Below are 22250 nucleotides of genomic sequence, written 5' to 3'. Positions count from 1 at the left end.
CATCTTATTTTATTACGAACAACAAAAGTGGCAGAATGAAGAACTTTCCTTCTGCCATCTGTCTCTTTTTGTCCCTAAATTTGCTCTTTTTCCTCTTGTTCCCTGGAGGAAGATGATTATCCACTAGTTATTTCAGCGGTGCAGAATTTCTCTCAAAAATCTCAGGATGATTGCCTTCATTCGTCAAATTCCAGGAATATATCTGAGCGTAGTATGTTATTCACACATGTCTAGATCTAGTGGGATTTGAGACTATCCCCCAGGGTTTTCTTCAATCAACATATATAATAGCATCAGGACTAGGCTTATATGCTAAAAACATGGTGCAGCATTAATTTGGGTCATTTTTAGAAGCCATTATATATCGATTGACCAAATTAACTGAATGTGATGTGAATTGATTAAAGAAGCCAAGTTTACTAATTGTACTAAAACAAAAATCGCCTTGATTATGTAGATACAGACCAAATATTTTAAGCGACTAGAATAATGCACGGTGTGACGGAGTTGTCACATATGTGCTGGGACTCAATACGGTTCATAATGTGCTGGGACAAAGGTGAGAGGTTAAAGGTGCTAAATAGTCTTAATGGCTTGGAAATTGACATGGAGCAGATTTCTGGTTTGGATTGCAGAAATTTATACACAAGCTCAGTGATGATCTATGTCAACTGTCAGGAAAGCAGAGGAGATGGCAGAAATAAAGCAAAGGCCATGGAGAAAGCTCCCAGTTGCCCCTGGGAATATTCTGCCTAGTGTACATGCCTCCTACACACGATTCTTTCTCATTCCGAGTCACAGAGATAAGTAAAAGCAAGCAAGCAAACAAACAAACAAAAAACACTGAATGGTCAATGGAAATCAGGCACAAGAGTACAATCAAATGACTTGCTCAGTCCAGTTTTATCAGTCATATCACAAGGTCCCTCCACCTTCTTGGGTATGGGGTTAAACATGTCACTCTACACTCAAACTCCCTGGGTTCTGGGCCAAGCTTGCCAATTTCACTCATTAGCTGACGCTTAACTTCTCTGCATCTCAACCTTCTGATCAGGAAATCAGATACAATCGATCCTATTTTCTAGAATTGTGTCAAGTATTTGATGAGATAAACTTATGTCAGGTACTCATATATGTCAGTGCCTCACGCATTATAAATCCTCAATAACTACAAGCCCCGTTTAATGCTCATCCTCATTGTTATATCTAAATGTCTTTCTCCTTCATCATCTCTGATTTGTCTTGGTTCATCCTGCTTCTTAATGCTCAGGGTTCAGGTATGCTTCCTCTGAGATCCAGAAGCCCCTGGTTCGGGCATGCTGTTTCCAAGGGAATTTCCTGTTGCGGTGGCTTTGGGTTACGTCAGTGGCCAGGGAAAGTGGAGTGATAGCCAATTCTGCCTAAGGGAAAGAGGCATGATATAATTTCCCATTGCTAAGATTAGCATCTCTGCAGAATCAGAAGACAGTAGTAGAGATAACTCGGAGTAAATTAAATGATTACTCTGCAATCAACTTGCAGACTGCCCTTTTACTTTTAGTAAAATATGGAGCTCTTTTTGGATGCACGTGTATGACATAGATTACCCACATTTGCCTCCCGCTGGAGAGTAAAGAAGAACCCTCCTCTAGATACTCTCTGCAGATAGGTTTCGAATTCTGGCAAATAGAGACAGCAATGCTGTTATTCACAGGAACAGATTCCACAAGCTGCATCTCCCATGTGAGTGACAGCATTTCAGCAAATTGTTGTATTGTTTAACGCACAGTTGCTATGGCCATAAAGAGGGCTCCAACCACCTACTTTGAAACCAGGTCCACAAACACATATCCTGCCTGGACTCCACTCCTTCGCCTTGTTACTAACCTTTATTTCAACTTTGAAACATTCTATTCTTTTCCTGATGTATAGTCATAACCTTGGCATCTTTCAAGAACCAGTCTGCCCTTTCAGATGCTTAATCTTTTGCTGAGTTACATTAAAAGTCTTACACTGGTCGGTCTCAAAACCAAAAATATATTCATTTGAGTTCTGCTTCTATGATAATCTAAATTGGGGGATGCTCTGAACTGGTAGTGGTTAATCCTGGCTGTGCCTCTGAACCACTGATTTTATGGAGACATCTGGGCCTCAGCCCTAGAGACTGTCAATGGGGGGGTGGTGTGCTAAGGCCTAGGAATGGGTACGTCTGGAAACGTCCACAAGTTCTACAGTATGCAAGCCAACCCGTGAACCACTTTGCTTTTCATTTTGCCACTCTGAGTACCCTCAAGGTCCAACGTGAGAAATTCCTTTTAGAATTTAGAGCAGAGGAATGTTTTTTCTAATGAAGACATAGCTTTCTTCTTTCTCCTAAATAGAAAGATTTATGTAATACACTTCATTTCTTATTATAACTGATGTAAGGAAACTTAGAGTAAATTTAAGATTCAATCACAGAAGCCGTCTGAGCCCTCACGGCAAGTATATTCAAGCCCCTCTTTTTAAATTTAATTTTAATATCTCTTATAAATATGTTTGTTACATATTTTACTGTTCTTGAGGGAGTCGCTTCTTGTGTTTGCTTTTCAATTTTCTCAACCATCCATGAGTGAAAATGGGCTAAATAATAATAATAACAATAATAATTAACAATAAATAATAATGATATTTTCTGCTATTCCTTGAATGCTTTATGAACCAGGCACTGTGCTAGGGGATCCATGTATGAAGCCTAGGTCAGATGCTCTTACTCCCTTATGAAGGGGGGTAAATTTGGACTCAGCACCCCACAATCTATAGCTCACTCAGTTCCTGATCAGGAAATCCCTCTAGGGGATTTCTGTGCCTTTTCAGCAAGAATGCCAGCTCGGGCTGCTGCACCAACTTTTCTTCACATATAAGAACACGCAGTGTTGTCTCAGATGCGAAACTCCAACTTTTCTTCAAACTTGCTATAAGAAGGTCTCTCAAAAAATGCTTCATGAACAAAGTAGCTCTTGCCAAAGAATCAAGGAGGCTGATGTACGTTTACACTATACATTTAATTGTGTATGAGACCTTTCTGATCTAAAAAGTCCTATTTAGCCATTCTAATAAGTGGAGGGTTTGCCCAATGGTTATTTCCCTAGATTAGGGATCAGCAAATCTCTTCTGTGCAGGACAGGAGAGTAACTATTCTAGTCTGTGTGGGCCCTATGGTCTCTGTCACAACTACTCAACTCTGCCCTGGTAGTGTGAGATCAGCCACACACGTTATGTAAACAAATGAGCCTGGTTGTAGTCAATACAACTTTATTAAAAAACAGGTGGCAGGCTGAATTTGGCCTGTGGGTCACAAATTGTCAATCTTGCCCTAGAGTATTCTTTTGGCTATTTTGTAGGTTCTTTCTGCCTTCTCTGTTTGTCTCTTTGTCAATCCTGTGTCTCATTCCTGTCCTTACCAACAACCCCAAATGACCTTTACTTCCTAGGTAGAGCAATTCTATCCTTTTCTTCAGAACCTTGAGATCACATGGTACCCAAGCCCCTGGGGTCTCAACTTCTAAACTCTTATCAGATGTTTTTGCAAAAACAATTCTCCTGTTGGAAAGGATTCTGGCAGTAAATGGTTAGATTAGATTCCAGTATTCTCTGCCTCATTCAACCTTTTTTTTTTTTTTTAAAGTTTATTTATTTTGAGAGAGACAGAGAGAGCATGAGTGGGGGAGGGACAGAGAGAGAGGGAGAGAGAGAATCCCAAGAAGGCTCCACGCTGTCAGCACGGAGCCCAATTCAGGGCTCGAACCCATGAAGCCATGGGATCATGATCTGAGCTGAAACCAAGAGCAGGACGCTTAACCAACCGAGCCACCCAGGCACCCCTGCCTCATTCAATCTTATCATTTCACAATAATCCTGTAAATAAGTTGTCAAAACAGTAATACCTTCAAGATCAGGCAGTGGCCAGGTCCATAAGACCACAGGAAGTGGGGAAACAGGAGCTGAACTGGAAAGGCATGCGATGTCTGAAGAATTCCCATCGATATTTAGAAATGATGGCGTGTTCATTGACAAAACACACATGTGGCCTAAGGTAAGCCCAGTGACTGCCAGTGTGCAAGCTGGTCCACAAGGCTTTTAGGTGTTATTTCTGCACATTTGAAACTGAGACTCAAAGTCTGTGTGCTTTTTCCACAGCTAGCAAGTGGCAGAGCACTTTAGAAAATACTAATCGAGGGGTGCCTGGGTGGCTCAGTCGGTTGAGCGTCCGACTTCAGCTCAGGTCACGATCTCGCGGTCTGTGAGTTCGAGCCCAGCGTCAGGCTCTGGGCTGATGGCTCAGAGCCTGGAGCCTGCTTCTGATTCTGTGTCTCCCTCTCTCTCTGCCCCTCCCCCGTTCATGCTCAGTCTCTCTCTGTCTCAAAAATAAATAAAATGTTAAAAAAAATAAAAAAAAAAGAAAATACTAATCGAAATCCTGCCTTAGCATATGCCAAACTCTATGATTGGCCTTAGAAATGCTGCAACAGACTAGGGGCAGTTACTGTCCTCAGGGAGCCTGCAGTTTAATGGGGTGAGAGGCCATTCCAGTGCACCCTGTGAAGCGCCCTGGGGGGACTGGTTGGGGTGCTTTGCACTTGCATGGTAGTGATATCGAACTCGATCACATGTGGTGGTGGCTTCCTGGATGATGTGCCGACTCATTTGATATGCAACAGACACGTGGGTTTTCATGAGGCAAATTTTGTACTGAGCCAGAAGGCCAAGGGTCCAGCAAGTGCAAAGGCCCTGAACTAAAAAGGAACATGCTCCTTTCACAGAAAAACCTAGAATACTGAGTCATAGTGGGAGAATGGCAGAGAGGCTGGGCAGAAAGCAAGACCCACATCATCACGCATTTTGAAATGGGTTTACCTCTAGGGACACTGGGAGCCATCTGATGGTTTTAACTATTAAATGTACATTTTGAAAAGATCCTTTAAGCTGGATCCTAGATAATGGGTGGAAAAGATGTAGAAACCAGAGTGGGCTGTGGTAATAATCCACATAGGAGATGGCGGTGGGCTAAATGAAGGTGTGAGGTTGAGAGAGCTGGTCAGAGTCAGAAGTATTAAGACGGTGAATTGATGAGTTCAAGATTGCTTTGCTTTATAGAAAAAGTCAGGGAAAGGAAGTAGTCAAGAGTAATGTCTGGGGTCCTTTCTGAGCCTTGTGTTGCCTGATTCCAGCACAGAAATTTAGTGCCAATGAGAAAAGAACAGAGGGGTGTGGAATTGGAATATTAATGGAAAGTAGATACATGCCATTTTGGTGATGCCACTGCACTCGGTTTACTTAGTCCTAGTAAAGTGCTGTGCTTTGGTTCTCTCTCTGATTTCCCTTCCTGTACTTTTTTTTCTCTTCTGGACCCTTTCTCTTCTCTTCCCAAATCCCAGAGCACTTTTGGGTTTCTGATATTTTCATGTTTCCTAAGAGGATATTTGGGGGCTGCTGTATTTCCTGGCTAAAGCCAAGAATGTACAATCAGAAGACCCAAGTTCAAGACCCAAGTTAGCCATGGAATAGTTGTGTAACCTTTGGTAAGTTACTTAGCTTCTTGTGCCTCACCTTAAAACGGGGTTGATAATAGTCTGTTCCTTACAGTGTTGTTGAGGGTATTACATGAGTTACCACCTACGACACTGCCCAGTACAGAGTGAGCATTGAGTAAATGTTAGCTATTATTTTGGCATTCCGTGTAAGCCTGACTTTCCCTCACCCCCATTTTGCAAACCCATACTCCAAGTTATGAAGCCAAACTATCACCATCAAAACTCTCGTTCTTTTAGGAGATATAGCAGCTGGACATGTGAGAAACTATCTGAAGGATGTGAATTGATATTGGCTAATCTAGGATTTTCCCAACTTAAAAGAGAATGTTAGAGAAGAGGAAGCAATATTATTGGTCTCGTTCTCCTGGAGGGCATTAGGTAGATAGTCTCCTTCTGCTAAGAGGGGAGCAGTTTGGCTGCATCATGACACTAGCAGCTTAGCATAATTCCTCATGTTAGGATCACTACTGAATCCCATTCATTTATTCAATAAAGGCTTGCTAAACCTGTCTATAGAATCTGACACCTGGAAGAAACCTTTATGGAGCCCCTTTATTTTATATACCCAGATGTACCCAGAAAGGTAGAGACTTGCAAAAGACCAACATCATTTTAATGGCATAGTCGTTTCTAGGATGGGAGGCCATGGAATCCTCCCATTACCTCTGACAAATAGGTTCTGAATTTGCTTTGTAGAAGAACTTTTAGATAACGGGAAACTTTTTTGAGTCCATATAGTACCTTTTACCTTCCAAAATACAGCTGATGCTTATCTGTGGTAGTTATGTGCTATAAAAGTCATTGCAAACACTAAATTAGCAAATGCTGAGCCATTGCTCCTAGGGGAAATATAAGGTTAGGTTTCTCCGAGACTCTGGTCATAACAGTTTCATCAAACAACCAATATATAGCTTTGTTTTATGTGTTTAAAGTTTAAAGACACCAGTGCTTCCATTTAAAGACACCTCATTTAATGTATACTGTTGATTCATTAACATTGATCTCATGGCCAACAGCACTATAGCTTATGTCTGAACGAAGCTGATCTAACGCAATTTACTTTCCCCATGAGGCACAGAACAGCCTTCTTGCCCTAGACCCCTGCATGGCACTTCACTACTGTGCTTGGGGGGCATGATAAACAGCGAAATCACCCACAAAAAGCACAAACATGTAAAAAATGTGGCACAAAGCAGACCATGTGTACAGCATGGGAGCCAAAGCAAGCGGGACTTGTTGGACCTCAGCTGGGAACATGCACATCTGGAAACTCAAGTGGGGTTTTTTTTCCCTCCTGCTTTATACATGTCCACAGATGATTACAAAAGTGCTGCAGGTAGTGACTTTAGGGTTACAGATAATTTTAGTGAGTTGGCCTATGGACAGATTTGGGATCAATGAATAATGAGAATGGGCTGTACTTCAATATACATCTTCCCAATAACTGCACAAAATATTTTTAAACTCTTCTTTTATAAATTAGAACAGAGAACAGTGAATGAGTCATACAGTCACATAACAGGGACTAGAACCTAGCAGACCTCATTTATTAATGGGAAGATAGCTCCCAAGCTGAGAGACAGGAGCCAGGCTGGACAAACTGAACACTGTTTAGTTGAGCCTATAGGTACCATTGAGCTATTCGGAGCTTCCCTGTCCAGCACTTCTCAGCACGTGATCACTGTTCACCATTCTACAGAAAAGGCTCTGTCTGGCTGCATAAGCGCTTTGGTTTGCTCATATGTCTGTTTCCTAGAGAGCTGCTTTTTCATGTACCAACTCACCTTCATCTGGGCTCTGGCCAATACTTGCAGAGAGGAAAAAAAATCTGAATTCACTATCCAACTTCCAATCAGTGGCTTATAAACCCAGGTAACCTGCTTTATCTTAATAGTGTGATAGCAACTGGCAAGGGCACTAACATGAAGATAAGGCTGGACTCCTATCTCTTTCTGTCAACTGGCCTGGCACCCTGCTCATTTTTATTCTTGAATAAGCGACTCAATCAATTCTCCCTCGTGGAGTTCCTTGTGGCAGCCTCTGTGAAGTTGTGGGGAATGTTAATCACTCACAATCAGTTCTGGAGACAGTGGGGTTTTATAACTTTTGTTTTGTTTTGTTTAAATGGAGCCATTTTCTATAAGATAAATCTGCCTTTACAATCAGAAAAACAACTTCTGTGGAGACTGCCTTATGAAATTTGCCGCTGATGGAGAGACATATCTCACGTTGGCTTCATGGTGGAGGCCTTTATCCCAGGGATGGCGAAAATTGCTTATTGGGAGGGAAATGGATGGGAGGTGGTCATTCTTCTACTGCTCCAGTAGAGTACAAATACTAACAGGCATCTCACAGGTGTTCAATCCAAGGGCATAACAAGAACTATTAAAATTACTAAAAGAGCAATGGGGGAGAAAGGGACATCTGGTCAACCTACTCAACCCTAGGGATCAGTTAACCCAGATCCTCAAATCCAAATTACTCTAGAAACACAAGCCCAGTCCCCTTTCTACAAACATTACTCTGGGTACAGTCCATGGTCATGAATTCTATATTAGGTGGGGAGAGGGCCAAGGCATTTGTTTATTCCCTCATTCTGACTTACTCTCTATTACACATTTGCTAGCACAAATAATGACATTTAAAAATTATACACATTGAGTGCAATAAAAAAACGCAGCCCTCATTTCCAAAAGAGCTGATCACCTTATACAAGAAGGGGCAATAAATCTAAGGGACATCAGCAAGATGAATAAGCATTTCAGGCAGGTTATAGTACTCCAAAGCATCGTTTCTATTTCGCATTATGATTATCTCACCAGAATCATACCCTTGTGTTACATTATTGCTCATAATAAAAGTCCACATATTGGAGAGGAAAAGTGGGTTCTTTTAAAAGCATTTTCAGGGAGGATTAAAAATGATTTGAAATCTGAGCAATAGCAAACCTAACAAGAGACCAACTCATATACTTCTGTATTCAACAGTTTGAGAGCAAGCTAATAGTAATTAAGGGGGGAAAGTCAGGAATCTGCTACATTCTCTGTAATTAAACAATAAAACTACTATATCATTTCACACAGACATTGTAAATACTAAATTAAGAAGCTCTGATGAAATGTCAGAAGCATTTTCTTATGAGTTTATATCAGCCATGTGACTATCATATCGATTCTGCATGCCAATGAGTTAACATTCCACTGTGTTTATTTTTCTCCCAATTGCCTTCCAGAAAGTAATAAAATTAAATCCAATATGATATTAAATGTAAATATGCATGGATATTATATGTAAATACCCATTTTAAACTCTCTTTGCTTTTTGATATTTTCTGAGCATAATGTTGTCAAGCCGCAGTAATATTCCTCTCCCTCCCACAGCCCACCCTCATTTCCACTACCAAGAAAGAGAACACCCTTTGCAATTTCACTTGACATTTGTTTCATGATTTGTGGACCATACAAAAAAAAATCTGCTTTTAAAAGTTACTGGGCTAAGATTTTACGAGTTTATAAGCTAAGAATGGTTGATTTTCGACACTGATGTCTCTAATGAGGGTCAGCTGTAAGCTTCATACGATGCTTTACTGTTTTTTAATGTTAATTTTATTTTCCTCTAAATCTGTCACTTCATGTTAAGTGGATAGTTAAAACAATTTTACTCATTTGACTATTATTGAAATGTCCGGCAAGGACTCTTTCCTTGCAACTCAAACATCAAAAGACTTTTCTATTTGTAGAAGACAAGGATAAAATGTCCAGCCATCTTTGCTAAGGCACAAGGACCCAATACGAGAATGTGCCTCTGAAAGTACATGTAAGTTGGTCAGCCGTGGTAGGCCCCAAATGAGAATGACAAAGGGTATCGCAAGGGTTAGCAGAAGAAGGGTTGGCTGAAGGCCAGAGCCAATCAATTACTTTAAAGTTGTTGCAGCGGAGGTCGGGTGGAATTAAGAGGCTTGTGGGCCATGGTTTAACCTCCTTCTATTGTCCTGCTAAGTATCTTCTGTTGCAGAACTTTTATAACTTTGCACATGTTGTTCCCTCTGTCCAGGAAAGGGAAGTAACACGTCTATTGGAGATTTGGCTCTGTTAATCATAATGATTTATTTGCCCTTTCCTCTCTCTGGCTTCTATGTCCCTGTATCTAGCAGAGTTCTTGGCACATAAAATTCTTAATAATTGTTTGGTGATAGGATGCTTAAGGTCACACAGCTAATTAGCGACAGATCTGAGATTAAAACTCATATTTATTTATGTGTGTGTGTGTGTGTGTGTGTGTGTGTGTGTGTTTCCCCCTATTTGTGCTTCCCCCTCTTTACACAATCTATAGAAAAGCTTACCATTTCATTATTTCCCGGATAAAGCAACTGAGAAGTAAAATGGATGGCTGGATTTGATTTATCCGTAAAACAAGCTGGTATGTTTTTGTTTTTGTTTTTGTTTCTGTTTTTTGTTTTTGCCAGTGGAGACTTCTAAAAAAAAGGCTTTATTTTTCACAGAAGTTTTAGGTTCACAGAAGAATTTAGCAGAAGGCACAGATGTTTCCCAAATACCCCTGTGCCCCATTACAACCACCACCCCTGCCCGCCAGCCTCCTCCATTGTCAACATCCCCCATCAGAGTGGGACATCTGTGACAACTGATGAGCCCAAGTGGATATATCATTATCACCCAAAGTCCACAGTTTATGTGAAGGTTCACTCTTGGTGTTGTGTGCTCTATGGGTTTGGACAAATATACAATGACAAGCATCTACGCTTATGGTTTTGACACAGAGTGGTTTCACTGTTCCCCAGATCCACCGTGCTCCACGTACTCATCCCTCCCTCCCCACTAACCCCTGGAAATCACTGATTTGTTTTAACTGTCTCCACAGTTTTGCCTCTTCAAGAATGTCGTATAGTTGGAATCCTACAGTACATATAATGGGGCCTTTCTGCTGTTGTTTACTGTATGGAAACACCACTGACCGTATTTGGGATAAAAGCTACTGCCACATTTTTATGGGTGGGACCTAATATTACAATAACTAGTCTTGAAGGGAAAGTTCCACTTTTCCAACTGATTGTTTCTGCTACAAAATACTGTTAAGAAGTAGACAGGGTGTTTGTGTTTCTCTTTGTCCTCGAATTAAAAACTGAAATAATAGACTCTGTGGAGACAAATTTAACGTGTAGATAATGCTGTAGATGAAAACAATCCCTGCTTCCTCCCTCCGCCCAGTTATGATGGGATATGCTAAATTTGTGCCTGCTCTGCCTTCTGACAAATAGCTGCCTTTACTAGAGAGTTGGCTGGTCATAAAAGAGAAGTATAAAAGGAGATTTTAGATATATTTAATATATATGCATGTAAAACATGTGTGTGTGTGTGTGTGTGTGTGTATGGGGGGTAGAGAGATATGGATGTGTGTGTATGTGTATATGGGTACGTGAGTGTTTTTATATAATTAAAGGGGCCTCATGTGTCTTTGGCCTCCTTGTCATTAATCTCTACCTTAACCAGGAAATCCATTCAGACATGGACACAGATGACACTGATTTTCAGGGTCTTTTCGGGGAAAGGGCTTTACAATCATGTTGGATTTTTTACGGGCAATAATTTGAAGTGATCTCAGTTACGGTTTGTTACAAATATGGCTCGTTACAGCCATGTCTTCATTTCAAGTGTTTGCGACATTGCTGCTCTAGAGGGCATTGTTAGGGCAACACTGGTGCCACTTTCCTAAGTGTGTTGCCAAGGTAAGTTCACTGAAGGTTACATCCTTGCAGCTTAAAGAGGAAAAGTCAAGTGAGATGGTGCAGAGGACGCAAAGTTTCCTTAAAGTAGCTCAGTGAAGATAATCAGGATGAGTAAATGTGCTTGGGCCTCGATGTCTGACTATAGGGTCAGCCCCCTAGAAGGATCAGATGCTACAGACATTTTTGGATAGTAACTCTTTACAGCAGAGTGGGGTGCTTAGGCTTCTGGCTGCCTTCTTCCAGAAATGCCTACATGAGGCCAGCAGTGCCTTCTTCCCACACACAGTAATTCATGGGGTGTAGAGGAATACACCTGACTTGGCCCCACTACAGGGTATTTCCAACTCACATCATAGTTGGCTTGTAGTAGAACATAGCAGGGCATCCAGAAGAATGACCTCCATACTCATCACTCTTATCTCGACTCTCCCATTCCTGAGAGAAAGCAAATAATATAGTCCTAAGGCACCTCTGATCATTTTCCTTCCTGCTATCTTTATTTGGACCAGTACAAACTTGCAAACCTGTGTTTGTTGGCTGTATTGTCAACCCAATACAACCCAATACAGCCCAGTTGGCTGTATATGTCTCTTTGTTTTCTCAACCCAGAATTCTCCAATTTACTCCCCCAACCACCATAACTGTTCTGAAAGTGAGACGCTGAGCCAATTAACTTGTTTTCTTTATACTTATCAAAGTACGAGTTTCCCTATTTTTTATTGACTTCTGTATCCACTGTTGGTTTTTCTGGCATCACATAGACAAAAACATTTACTGGCATGAAAGAATAGTTTTGTGCACACGAAGTGGAGTTGAATCAAAGAAAAACGCCTTTCTCCAAACTTTTAACTTCCGTCTTGAAGAACAGGTAAGTTGGTCTAAAGATAAATTTCAGATTTTAAAGTTATCTCACATTACAGAAAACAACTTGGGGCAATAATCACTTTAAATGAACCGTCAAAAAAATGTCAACTCCAAAAAAATATTACCAGCCACTCACAGAATAAAATCATATTCACACATGTTCTAAAATCTAGAATGAAAAATTTTCTTTGGCACCATTTTAAGGAAGCTCCAAGGGAGAGGGAATGTGAAGATGTATCTTTACTTGTGTAGGAAGAATATTTTTACACTTTTGAACCATGAACATTATAAAGATACAGCTCTAATTAGTGATGCTGGGTGTTGAGGCACATGCAGTTAGGCTTATGGCATATTCATTTTGATAGATCTTATTTAAATGACTGAAGAAAAGCAAGGTTCACATTGTTTTGCAGCCTTTTAGTTTTGATCAAAATATCAAAGGTACTTCAGCCTGAACTAGTTATCTTAATTGATATGATGCACAGCAAAATATATTGATCCACATGAATAGGTCCCAGATCAATTGTGCTTTAGAAAGTAGTATTCACATTTAGAAAGGACCTCAGAAACACATTGAATCTGAAGGTGAAAACTCATTTCCCCTTAACCACAGTGATTAGTTGGGTTTCTTGTACCTTGAAGAGTTTTAAATTAATCCAAAATCTCTGAGAAGCTTTGTAATGTTGTTCCTCAGAGCGTATCAGAGAGGCAAGTAGGTGCGGAAGATGATGCGGCCCATTATTTTAGCACATTAGCAGATGGAGAGAACTGAGCCACAAGCCAGTTGGGTGATTTGGCTAAAACCACAGTATCTACAGTGATTGCTGCAATCCCAGAATAGAGTTCTCAACTCCTACCCCCCATCTGTTCTTTAAAGTGACTTTGGAAGCCAATTATCTGTTCTTTTGTAAGAAGAATCAATTGATTCTATTAGTAGGGACGGAGCTGGCCCTGGGCAAAGTTTGCTTGGACTTCTGCACTCCTGTGCGTCTTGTTCTTGCCGCACCCGCCTTCCTGACCCACCCTCTTAGCTTCCGACCACAACGTCCTCATTGACTATTCAAGCCTTCTACTGTGATCCTCCAGAAGAGGGCTATGTGTACTCAGGTGGTAAAAGGAGATCCTTGAAAAAGGAAACATTTATCAACCCTTTTCCCTGTTGCAAACAAAGCTCTGGGTAGTCTGTACTCTTCCCTCATTCCAGCCTCATTAGAACTTACTGGAGTGGCGCCATATTTCATAATGTACATGATAGATGCTGGGGAAATAAATTGAAGATGGTGGTGCTGGTGGCGGCAAAATAGAATGTTTACTGAATCTGAAATGAAATAAAATAACAGGATTCTGGCTTTGGCTGTTGCCACTAAACCTGTGTGACCTTGGTTAATGCATATATATATATTTTTCTCTCTGGACTTAATTCTTTCACCAGGAATACAGGCAGGACACAATAGACTAGATGAACCCTCAGACAGAATGGACTCTGATATTATAGGAGAATGTGATGGAAAGTGTTGAATTATGGTGAGGAAGATCAATGGTTCTCTCAAGGGAGATTACATTTGCAGGAAGGCTGCTTTTCAATTTTGGTTCAGTTTAGCCGGTGTTCTCAGGTCTGCCCATAAATCAGAGTCATCCCCCATCCCCAGAGCATTTGAAATGTCTAATACCAAGCGTGCTTATTCAGGGCATCTCTTGGGCATCTCTCTCTATGTTTTTGAAAGGATCTTGGGGTGTTTCTGATGGGTCCTTCTAGATAGGTGGTTCTAGTGAGGAATCACTACTATTACCAAGGAATTCCAAAAAATAGAGGAAGATACTTGACAGAGAGTCGAGGGTTTCCCAAGTCTCCTTCACTCACATCCTCTATCTGGTCTCAGTGTGAGTGTAGACCTACCCATTAGGCAGGTGGCTGGGCTACGGAGAGTTTGGAAAAGCTGGGGAAGTATTGACGGTAGGACCCAAGTTGAGTGCTGTCTGAGAGGTCAGGCCTCATTTGCTTTTATTTCATGCAGGTCTTTTTCCCCTTCTGCCAATTCAACCTGGATACAGTTTTAAATCTTTCCTTAAAGAACGCCCATTAAAGATGATGAAATAGTCTGGCTCTCAGATCCATTCAGCCCCTCAAGCTTTAAGATGACATAACAGAGGCATCAGCAGTGTCTGATTTTGTCTTTGGAGCTAATTAAGTATCCTGTGGGATGCACTAAGTCCGGGATGTTATTTTGCTGAGAGTAATGGACAGTCACTAAGGATGAATGATTTTAGGTCCCCGGGCCAGTATTAATCTGGTTGTCTTAAGGTAAACACATACGGTGTTCAAAAATGCTCTCTCATTTAACTCAAACAGCTATCTGAATCTGGACATCCCCAAACCAAGTATCTTTTGTACAATTCCATGGATTTCTAGGACGTAACACAGTTTGTAACAAATGCTTCCCCTTATTCAAATGACATTTAGACCTTTCTCTTTATTGGTATCCAAGAAAACAGCCTGTGTCGCTTTAAAATGCCTGGACTCTCATTCCCAATGATCCTGGACAAGTAGTCAAACCTAATTGAAAATGAGTCACTCACTAGTTTTAAAGTAGTCCACCTTTTAAACTTCTCACTTGGTGTCTTGCATCTGAGGAAGCAAATTTACCTAATGGTCTGGTTCCAAAATTAACAGAGAAAGAGTTATTAATCCCAGCCTCTTTCTTGACAATGTTTTCCTTTGGAAACCTTTGTGTTTTGGGGGCTCCAGTTCAGGACGAATGGAAAACACCTGCTGCTTTTCCGAATGGGATCCCACCCATGCTGGGCTTTGAGATACATCAAAGGGTAAAACCTGTAATTTCAATCCTTGTTGTTTGAACCTACGAGTTACAAATGGAAGTCACAATTCCTGTGGCAGGCGTTTTGTTAGCCTGTCAGGTAGCTCATTTTGCTGCTGTTTCCTATTTTTAACATTCTCTTTACATAAATAAAATGTAACACTGTGAAAAATGAAACACCTGAACAAAACACACGATGAGGTGCACCAGAGAGCATTCGCATTAGTCATTTCAAGCAAGTGGATGACGCATGATCTTCGCTGAATCTTTCAGTGTTAGGAGCATTACTGAGGTTATAAACTGAGTAAGGAAATCAAATTGCTCTTGGTCAAGGATCATCTTCTAGCATTAAATAGCTTTTGAATATTTATGGGTAGCACGTAATACCATAGTGATGCTTAAAGGTGATCTCAGTAATATTTTTCCTCGGTTTCTCCTTTGATTAAAACCATGGAGTTTCAGGGTGGCTCAGGGGGTGGAAGCATGTGACTCTTGATCTCAGGTTCATGAGTTTAAGCCCCATGTTGGGCATAGAACATAAAAAAAAACATGGAATTTCAGGTCTGGAAAGAACTTCAGAGTAAAGTGGGAATAACCATTCCCTAGTTTACACAGCTGGTTCTTAACAGATCCCCTCTGAAACACTAATCTGTTACCTTCCAGTCTTGATATCCTTCTACAAAGCCAGGCATCTCCAGATAAATGTGGAACCAGACTTTTCCAGTGTGTATTTCATCCCAATTTTATCAAATAAATTCTTATTTTAGTGTCCTAATTTTACTGTAGCGACTTCAGAAAGCTTCAAGGTACAGCTCAAAAAGGGCTCAACAGAATTTACTTCACAGAATCTCATCGCTTAGAACATGTTATGAGGCAACAAGTCATGGATTTGAACCCCGTACGATGCTAGTTAATTATCTCTTGTGTGACCATAACCGGTACCTGTAACTTGTGAAAACATGTGCCATCAGCCCGAGGAGTGACCTTGGTGCCTGCTTCTCCTCACTCTGTCATTAGTGAATCTTGTCCAATCCAAAGCTCATTCTCAAGTAACCGTGGGTCAGTAGCACAATGCTGATTTACAAAGGACATTCATGCTCAGAAAAATTGCCTTTAGTTTCAGGACTGGGACCAAAACTTAGAACTTTTATTCTCTGTCCAGTGGATTTTACATCACAGTCTAACTCTTTCCAAGGACTCCCAGAGGAGTGAAACCAGCCAAGTCCCCTCAAGTCACATTTTTCTAAAACACAGATATCTCAGTGCTGCAGATATTTTATTAAATGCATCTTCAGTTGCAGAGCCCAGCACAGCCAGTGAATGCAGGCAGTCCCTTTGTTTACCTCTGAAACCGCGGCCATGTCTACTTAAAGGGGAGACAAGGGCTGGGACAGAGAGGAATGGAGAGACAGGAAGTAGCACAGAGCACAACAAAACACCAGCACGTTCCAGCTCCGAGTCACGTGCAGGGTTGTAAAATGACTTATAGCCCTGGAAATGTTGGCAGAACATTCAGCATAGATCATGCATTTCAGGCACATGATACAAATGCTTTTTGGCTCACGATTACAGGCTAGTAATTTCCAAGGTGCTAGCGCTGTTCCAAATAATTCATTGTATTCGCTTTCTGTACTAAGTCCCTTGGACTGATTAAAGGAAACCTTCCAAAAGTGTGCCTGCACTTGCTATATGACTTTGCTATTTCTCACATGGCTGATATGGTCCTATGCTCTTGCACGGGGTTTTACAGAACATTTGTGTGAACACACACACACTCTCCCCTTTCCTGGACCCTTCCCAGAGTAAGCATGCTTGTACAATGTGGTCAAATCGGCCAGGGTGCCAACGCCTTAAGCTGATTTCATGTTGCACAATGTGGTAAACCACAGGATCAACCATGTACTCTGACTTGACCAATAAGCTAGCCAAAAGAGTAATCACATTATGGGTGATTCAGCTCTAAAGGAAGAGGTTTCCTTGAACATATGGAAAACCTAAAACTTCCAGATAGTTGGAATTACATGTTTTTATTTGTAAATTCTTAGGAAGACAGTAATGGAATAGTGATATGAAGTACACAGATACAAAGGACAGGCATCAAGAATATTTCCAATTGTTAAGCAATGTTTTTATTAGTCATTACTAATTTGAACAAAATATTTGTACTAACACTGAAGATATTAGACATGATTTTTTGACTATTTTGTCTCTTAGCCGATCAAGACTTCTGTGCTCATGACCGAAGGGCTGCTGGCTACAAGAGGTAGGTAATTTTAGCCAAATCTATTGGAGCAGCTCTTTGTAGAAAGACTAGCAGGCTACAGTGAATACATCTTTTTTCTGGGGTGCCTCGGTGGCTCAGTTGGTTGAGCATCTGACTTTGGCTCAGGTCATGATCTCACAGTTCGTGAGTTCAGGCCCCACACTGGGGCCTGCTTGGATCTTCTGTTCCCCTCCCTTCCCCCTCCCCTCCCCCCACTTGTGCTTTCCATCAAAAATAAATAAACATTAAAAAATACATCTTTGTTCCTATGCACTTATGTTTGTTCCTCAGCTCACCCATCATAATTTATATAACAAGTCAGTGAATTATTATTATTATTTCTGCTACTACTGCCATTATGAGAGGCCATTTTGCTCTGTCTACAGGAGGCCATCAAACTTCTTTTTGACCGGAACAATGATTCACTAGTTCCTAGTGAACCACAGCCAAAATACTAAATATACAGAGCCTTAAGTTAATGTTTTAAATTTTTTTTAATATTTATTTATTTTTGAGAGAAAGAGAGAGAGAGCATGAGCAGGGAAGGAGCAGAGAGGGAGACACAGACTCCAAAGCAGGCTCCAGGCTCTAAGCTTTTAGCACACAGCCCTACACGGGGCTCGAACCCACTAAGTGGGAGATCGTGACCTGAGCCCAAGTTGGATACTCAACCGACTGAACCACCCCAATTTGCAATTATGCACCCCATAATTTGTATTACCTTATGAGGCTCAATTATTATTTGTGAATCTTGTAAACATTTCAATTGTATTCCTCTCTAAAGCACTGCAACCTTTATCATTTATATCATGAAAAATATTAATTTTGGGGGCACCTGGGTGGCTCAGTCAGTTGAACATCCAATTTTGGCTCAGGTCATGATTTCACAGCTCATGAGCTCGAGCCCTGCATCAGGCTCTGTGCTGACAGCTCAGAGCCTGGAGCCTACTTTGGATTCTGTGTCTCCCTCTCTCTCTGCCCCTCCCCCACTCACACTCTGTGTCTCTCTCTCTCAAAAATAAATACATTAACAATTTTTTTAAACTTTTAAAAATATTAATTTTGTAGGTTAAAGGTTTTCTATTTAAAGGTGATTTTTTTCTTTTCCTTTTTTTTTTGGTGAAAATATCCCAGACATTGTTTCCTTACATTGTGTGTCTTTAGGCAGTAAGACATCTGACCACTTTCTGTAGTAGCACTCAGGGTTTAGAGGTTTATTAGCAGACTATTAAAGAAAAGACATTTATCCTTCTTTTATGCAGAGAAGGGGCTTTTTTTTTTTACAGTAAAATATTCCAAGTTTTGGTTTAAGTTAGTGGTGCAGTTCTAGTGATAAGATTAATGATGAAGTCTAATTTTGTGATAATTGGCCCCCTTTCCTCCCCACTTTCCCAAAATAAGAAGAGAGTTTAGACTGCAATGCATCCCAGGAGGCGGAAGACAGTGGCCCCAAGGTAAAAGCAATTTAAGCTTTCATCTCAAGCTTGCTCCCTTAGCTGTTCATTCATTTTGTGGCTTGAATGGAGAATGCATTGCCCGGATTTGCAAAATATATGGAAAATAATTCTACCTCCAGTTCATTGTCCTCTTGGCTATTTTTCTCATTTTGAAGCTGCATGGAACTATTTTGGGCCTTCCCACTACACTTAACATTGCTTTAAAACAGATTTAAGTCTCCCTACAAGCCTGAATTTCCAATTCTCCATCCAACAGAGCAGTGTGCTATTAAAGATCCACCAGGTGTTGCAAATATGCACACATTTATCTGACTTCTTTTAGTTAGAAATAATAGAAAATGAAATCGGAGATTTATGGTTACAGCACAGGCTGATGAAAATACTGGTATAAAGGCAGTTTTAGGACTACTTGGCAAAGATACAAATGAGATCCAAAATATTTTTAAGTGTAAATGCATATTCCCTCTTTGTGTACCTCTTTGATATGCATAGTTACATATTTTAGAGACAACTGCAAATCCCCCAAAACCACATCAGTTAGGAAAAGACAGGGAAAATTATCTGTGAGTTACTCCTTATGGTTTGTCAATTTTGTGGCTCACATGCGACGAGTTGTTGAAAACAAAAAACCAGTTCCCTATTGCCATCACGGATACTTTTGTGATGCGTGCCTAGTTTTTATAAATACATGTGTTCTCACCAAGTGTCAATGAATCAAAAAATAGCTGAAAATCACCGTAGGAAATACAATTGTCTTATCTCCCTCCAGTTTTGGGAGGAACTCATGGCCCAAATGATAATTTATTAATTTTTTGAAATCTCATCACCAAACCTAAAGTTTGAGTAGACACTTAATAAATACTTGTGAAATGGAAATGAATTTACCTGAACACTAAGAATTTTCAAGTCATGGTATACCTGCTGATTTTGGTTCATCCAGGTCGTAATACTATTGTGAGCAATTCAGTTCTATTCTATTTTTAAAATAATTAGGCGCTGGGGTGCCTGGGTGGCTCAGTCGATTAAGCCTCCCACTTCAGCTAAGGTCATGATCTCCCAGTTTGTGGTTCTAGTCCCGGTCCGGCTCTGTGCTGACAGCTCAGAGAGCCTGGAGCCTGCTTCGGATTCTGTGTCTCCCTTTTCTCTCTGCCCCTCCTCCTCTTGCACTCTTTCTCTCTCTCAAAAATAAATGAACATTTGAGAAAATTTTTAAAATTAAATAATTAGGTGCCAACTGTGTGCATAAATGCGGGATGGTTTTCTTTTTGGGCAGGGGTAAGCAGATATAATGAATGAGAGCCCTTATTTAAGGAGCCCAGACTTGAGGCCAGGGTTCAAAGACTTTGTACAACTGTTGAAGGTCAGCAAAGCCTCGAGAAGTTCGGAAAAAAATCCACATACAAAACTCAGCATCGCTGTGCAGCACCAATCCCAGAAATCAAGAAACCCGATGCTTAAAGCAAAATGCTATTGAGGGAGCCCAAATCTAGGAGCTGCGTTTGTTTTTTGTTTGTAAGAGGGAAGAGAGCACAGATGGGCCATTCCTTAGATTTACGACGCAGCCAATTAGACATTTAAAAGGTTAGAGACAGAATGTTTTGAAGAGAAATAAACTGCAGTTTAAATGTGCCTCATTTCAGTACGGGCTTTCCTAGCCCAAAGCTCAGGGAGTGGTCTGTTTCCCACGTACCCATATATAGGGTTTTGTTTTTGTTTTTTGTTTTTGTTTTTGCAGGTCTGGGCTGTGGAAAGTTCTTTATGATTCCTGATTAAATCCTATCACCCCAACTAGAGATCCACCACAATTCTGACACCACGAATTTCTTCCTCTCCTCTCCTTTGCTGGGGCTTTCCACCCCCACTCTCTCTGCCAACGCAACAACGACTTGAAGTGACTTTATCTTTCCCCTTATTCCCTCTTGGAACATCACTTTAGAGATTTGGGTTGGAAGCATTATGGAGAGACTGGGACTATCTTTCACAGGACTTTGGCAGGGAAATTAAAACCCTATTTGTGAAGAATGGAGAGGAAAGGGAATTCTAAAAGTTTCATTGTTGGCTAAACATTTTGGAGCTAACAGATCACTATTCTTTGCTCTTCCCCATTTCTCCTAATCTCGTTGCTGCTCTGACCTCTTTAAGACTTATTCCTCCTCTTCCACAATATCTTCTCAGACCTTTCTAATCCTGGAGTTAGGTTTTCTGGATCTAAACTCTCGGATCTACCCCTTACTGGCTGTGTGACCTTGGGCAGATTACTTCACTTCTCCGTGCTTCAGTTTACTTATCTGTAAAAGAAGCAAACATAAGAGAGTAATAATAGTCCCTATGTCACACGGCGGCACAAAATTTAAATAAGTGATTTAATTTATTTAAACAAGGTTTAAATAAATAGGCGCTTTATATAAGATTTATAGAGAGTGCTTAAAAATGCCACATAGCATGTCCTACCAGTTTTCCCTTGTTAGTTTATTTATTGAACTTTGCATAAAAACCTTTGAGAAGAGGATCTATGTCAAAAAAAGTTGGAACATCTCTGTTCAAGTTTGTCCCCCTCCCTTGCTTTAGGTGTCAAATAAATATATTGGTTCCTCTCTCCCTTTCAGACTATTAGGATTGTCTGCTTTTTCTCTATCCATCATCTGAACGGAGGCGTTTTCCAAAGGTCTGCACCCAGATTTCATGCTTCCTCCTTGACTTTGGGATCTTATTTGTTTCCATGGCTACAAATATCACCACCATGCCAGCAACTTACGTGTCTCAGTTTTTATCCAAATTATCTCCTTTAAAAACATTATAAGCAAAAATCCTTCCAACCCTTTCAATTAGAGGAATCCAAAGTGGAATGTTAGGGACATGTTAGGAATGGTGCTGTGGTCTTCAGAATGACTTCAGAGATAGACCGGACTCCTATGAAGAAGTTTTAAAATGGATTTGAGTAATTGACTCCCTAAGAATGTCAATTGAGAAAATAACTTTTAAATGGAAGCTTACTCTGCAAAATCCTCTATCTCTACATCATGAACCAGCTTCCCCGTCCCTCGCATCTCCCTCCCGGGACGCATGAACTGCACGGCATTTTCCTGATGACATGTTCATGAGCCCCCACCACGTTAACTGGTAAAAACTATTAAGGATTTAATAGCATGTTTGTGTGGGAAGTCAGCATTAAGGCATACCAATAAGAGGGACAGAGAATAAACAATAAAGACAACAGAAAAAAAAATGAAAAACATGTCATAGGTGGTTTGGTAGCAAAGGGCATAGTGATATGATAATCTTGTCACCCATTGCAGACATGTTTTCCACTTTCCCCTTTGCATGCCCACCAGCCACAAAGCTAATGCATCTCCTGATGTCAACATTCCATAGTATTATAGACTTGATGGGCATGCTTCATGCTATCACCTAGAATTCAGAGACAGAATAAACCCTTTATAACATGACTTTGTCTATTGCTGGTAAACATAAAGATGGATTGTTAATATTTATTGAGTACATATTCTGAGCTGAGCATGGTACTAAGTGCTTTTAATGTATCTTCCTCATTTCATC

The sequence above is a fragment of the Panthera tigris genome, chromosome B4, assembly GCF_018350195.1.
Source record: "Panthera tigris isolate Pti1 chromosome B4, P.tigris_Pti1_mat1.1, whole genome shotgun sequence".
NCBI lineage: Eukaryota > Metazoa > Chordata > Mammalia > Carnivora > Felidae > Panthera > Panthera tigris.
The sequence above is the reverse complement of the archived record's forward strand: the minus strand, read 5'-3'. Positions refer to the sequence as shown.